Raw genomic sequence first — 4,485 nt, 5'->3', positions numbered from 1 at the left:
CTTCCAGGACACCACACTCACCTGGTTTCTGGTCACCCTTTAGAGTCTAACTTTCTGGTTCTTCCTCATCTCCCTGAATTCCGAACACAGAGGATCCACAAAACAGCCCTTATTCCTCTTTCTCTCTCCACTTAGGCAATCAATGATTTCATCTGTTCCTTGGCCTTGAAGACTATCTCTGGGCTGATGACTCCCAGACCTCTCTCTTGACATCAGACTTATACATCCAAAAGCCTATGTGAAAACATTCTTTATATACCTAATTGATATCTAAATTCAAATTCAACATGAAAAAAGTTCCCCAGCTTGTTCTTCCTGAAGTCTTTCTGGTCCCATCCAGTGGCAACTCAATCCTTCCAGCTGCTCAAGCCTACACTTTTGGAGTCACTGTTGACTCCTTTCTTTTTCTCACACACTACATTTCCTCCATCAGCAAAATCTATCAGTTCTTTCTTCAAAACATAAGCAGGAGTCCAGCCCTCCTTTCCATTTCCACTGCTACCATCATCTCCTACTTGAATTATTTCAGTAGCTTCTTAGAACAGTCACCACCCATGTTAGAGACAGACAGAAAGCATAGCCAAATGGAGTAACTGGGGAGAATTTAATAAAGGAACTATTTACAAAGGTATCAACAGGATTAAGAGAAACTCAAAATGATGGCCAAAGTGTCTGCGTCTAATAAGACCACTGGGGCCTTAGTAGTAGTAGTAGTCCCTACTACTCTTAGACTTGAAGGAGCAAGGAGTGGGAATAACACACATATGTTCACATGCAAACACACACATATGAGAGAAACTGTATTCTTCAGTGGACAAACTCAGTCAGCCTGTGGCAACCACTAGGTATGAAGATGGAGAAATGAACATCATTAACTGACTGTCCTACCTTCTCATCTTCTGATCATGGACATAAATGAACCCCAAGCCAGAATACAAGAGAGCTTCCTAACTTCGTGCGTTCCTCTGGGATATAGAGCAGCATGGAAAATGACAGAGAAGGGATCTGTAGGGAAAAACAATATATCTGGCAAAATATCCTCATCTGCAAAACAGAAATAAGTATTATTGTCATGAAGTAAAGTGAAATAATCTACATAAAGAATACAGCACAATGTCTAGCACATAGGTTTTAGGGAAAAACAATCTTATTTGCCTGGTATCATATTTCCAAGTGTGGAATTTTATGGAGCTATGCTTTCCATACTTCCTATCATGACCAATTAATGGGCTGTAAACTTCATGGGTTTTCCAAGCATTTTTTTCTAAGAAACAGAAATGACCAGCATACATCTCATGAAGTAAGGATAAATATTGTCTCAAAAATATTCATTTCAATTAAATTCAATTTAAATACACATAAAATTCAAACTCAAAATAATACCTAGGACTCAGAATGTTTTTTCTCCTTCCATTTGGGAGCTACTGAAGCCTTGGCTATCTCACCCCTCACTTATCTCATGACCACTACTTCCTTGAACTGCTCTTTTGTAATCTAGGATTTTGCTAGCAAAACATCTTTGGCTCAGATGAAATTCAAAGAGGTATTGCCCTGGCTTAGGTACCCCAACTGGTAAGCTACACTGGAAGACATATTATTTTAGTATTTAAAGATGGAGTTGTTCAAATTCTTGAACTCTGCGATCCAAAAGGCCTCACAATTTTGCAGAAAGGAAGAAAATTTCAAACGCAGATACTCATTTGAAATGCTTTTTCAAACCCTATATTGCTTGTGTCACTGTTTTACCTTTGAACATGATGGAGAAATTCTAGCTACAGGGAATAAACACCAAACTGTCTTCTTTGAGGTAGAAAAAGATTATAAGCTAATCGATTATGTTACTATTCTTGGACCTGTTTGCCAATTAATATGGTCTTTGACCTCCCATCCTGAAAGTACTTTACTGATTATCTGTGAAACGGCTATGCTCTTGAAACTCTATTTCCAACCATTAAGGAGGAAGGGGAAGATAGTGATGTAGTTTCCTATGAAATCAAAGACACGTGCATAAAATGTTTCCATTCCTCAGGTGTCAAATCTAAGATTCTGTGATTAACAGAAACAGAAAAGAGAAATAAATAAAAGGAGCCAGAAGAGAAAGAAATGAAAGAAAGGAGGAAACGGACAGCAGCAGAGATGAGAGAAGATGGAGAAAAGGATTTCCAGGGCAAAAAGGAGGAAGAGAAACCATTATCTGAAATCTTTATTCCATCAATTCCCTGTCACATCCTCTATGGATTTTACTCTGAGCCAGGGAAGTTCTAGGCTTTTTTGGGAGGGTATGATTCTGGTTTTCTATATCATTGTGAGTTCCCCCCATATGACAAAAGTAGTGATATCACAGAAAAGAAAGATGAACTTGTTGATTTTCATCTTCTTGAAGATACAGAGGATAATACCATCCAAACTATCACTTTCAGCATTAACCAAGATATGATGTTTTTTGGAATGCAAATGCAATGCAAATTGCTTAAAACAGAGCAATTCAAGTCTATATCCTAAATCAGAAAAATCCTTCACTGACAACTATGGTGGACTACTGGCACTTCAATATGCATGACAATATGCATGGATGGATTAAAGGCATCTATCCTAGCTTGATGACCATTTCTTGGTGACTACTGGAATAGATAATAATATTTTTGCTTTCACCATTTTTTCTGAATTTGAGCTAAAGAAAGCCATCAAAGACCAAGTGCTGTTGCTCAGGTTTGGAACTGAAGCAGAGCCAATTACAGAAGATATTGAAGATCCCAAAGCCTATGGTATTGAGAACACCAGAAGAAAAAGAGAACATGATAAGTTAATGAAAGAAGTGAAAGAAATAAAGGTGGGAGGAAAGAACAACTCAAAGCTTTGAGGAAAAAAATTTGGAAACTCCTAGAAATGAACGAATAATTACCAAAGTGAGGCATCTAAGTGGCTCAGTCATTTGAGCATCTGACTCTTGATTTTGGCCCAGGTCATGATCTTAGGGTCATGGGATTGAGCCCCATGTCAGGCTCTGCACTAAGCACGGAGCCTGCCTAACATTCTTTCTCTCTCTCCTTCTCTCTCGCAAACAAACAAACAAAATTAAAAAAAAATTACCAATGCATACACAATTTAAATGAACAGATTTTGATCTAGATTCCAAAATTCATGCCAGGATTGACAGCTTATAAAATTCAACAAGTGGGAAAGGAATTTGCTTCGGAAGAAGAGAAACATCAACTTGGCTTCATGAAGCTACAGAACAGATTTCATGATTCATTGTAAAGTGATACTATTGGGGAGCCTGGGTGGCTCAGCTGATTAAGCATCTGACCTCAGCTCAGGTTGGGATCTTGCAGTTTGTGGGTTTAAGCCCCACATCGGGCTCTATGCTTACAACTCGAAGTCCGGAGCCTGCTTCAGATTCTGTCTCCTTTCTCTCTGCCCTTCCATGTTTGCACTCTGTCTCTCTCTGTCTCTCTCTCAAAAATGAATAAAAATTAAAAAAAATTAAGAAAAAAAAGCAAGTGATACTATTGTGGTTCATGCCATACAAAGTGATCACAAGTATCTTCCGATAGGTTTGTGAAGCCCTCTAAGTACTCCAAGTCCAAATGAGTAAGTCAGTCAAAGAGAAGAACAAGTAAATTGGAGAGGTTTGAAAAAGGGAGCTGGAAGAAAGGGTGGCCAGAAACATACAGGTGGGATTAGTAGTGTGCTGGAAGAATCGATTACAGAAAAAAGGAAGAAATGTCGGCATAAAACCCTAAGTGAAATTACAGTGGAAAATCAAATTGAGAAAAGGAGGAAATATATAAAAACTGAAAGGGCCCAATTTAAGATTCAGCAGTGAAAAAAAAGAATGGAAGAAACCATACAACAGTAAATCTTATGATGACTATGAATATCCCAAAGATGCTCAAACCATCAAAGAGGCCCAGTTGTAACACGGCACACGGCAGACTTCAACCTGAAGACAGCCTCAGACTATAAGATACCTGAGCACATGAGAATAAACACTGTCAAGAAGAAAGAGAAACTGGGACACCCAGACTCCATGGCCCATTCAAACAAAATGCACATGAACAAGTGCATCCTCTCTCTTCAAGACCTTAAAGTGGCTGTCATCAAAGAAATACAGTGCCTGGTACAAGAACTGAAGAGCATTCAGTCGATTCTTCCCCACATATCCCAGCATATTCCTAGTCCCCAAATGCCCCAGATACACCCAGGAGAAGTTCCAGAAAAGATATTTCAATATGATGAGGAAATGCTCCTAGTTTTAAGCAACTCTTAAGTAAATGAAGAGTCAAGATGAAAAGGCTCCCTGAAGTGGAACAGGCAGCATCTGCAGGCCCAGGTGGAGGATTCCAGGTACAGGAAAACTTAACAAAGAACGTTGGGAGAGGTATAAACAGCTTATCCAAAAAGAGAGAGATGGTAAAACTATAAGCAGAATAGAAGAAATAGTTTGTCAACTAACGATCGGAAAGTTTGGCGGTATGATATACC

General features: G+C 38.9%; 1 pseudogene; it reads left to right on the top strand.

Moving 5' to 3' along the window:
* Positions 1–287: 287 nt before the first annotated feature.
* LOC121034228 (cilia- and flagella-associated protein 44-like) lies at positions 288–2,910 on the top strand (annotated as a pseudogene).
* Positions 2,911–4,485: the final 1,575 nt, after the last annotated feature.

Source organism: Herpailurus yagouaroundi, unplaced genomic scaffold (assembly GCF_014898765.1).
Source record: "Herpailurus yagouaroundi ecotype Mexico unplaced genomic scaffold, PumYag 159, whole genome shotgun sequence".
Classification (NCBI taxonomy): domain Eukaryota; kingdom Metazoa; phylum Chordata; class Mammalia; order Carnivora; family Felidae; genus Herpailurus; species Herpailurus yagouaroundi.
Note: the sequence above shows the minus strand (reverse complement) of the source record. Positions and strands in the feature narration are given on the sequence as shown.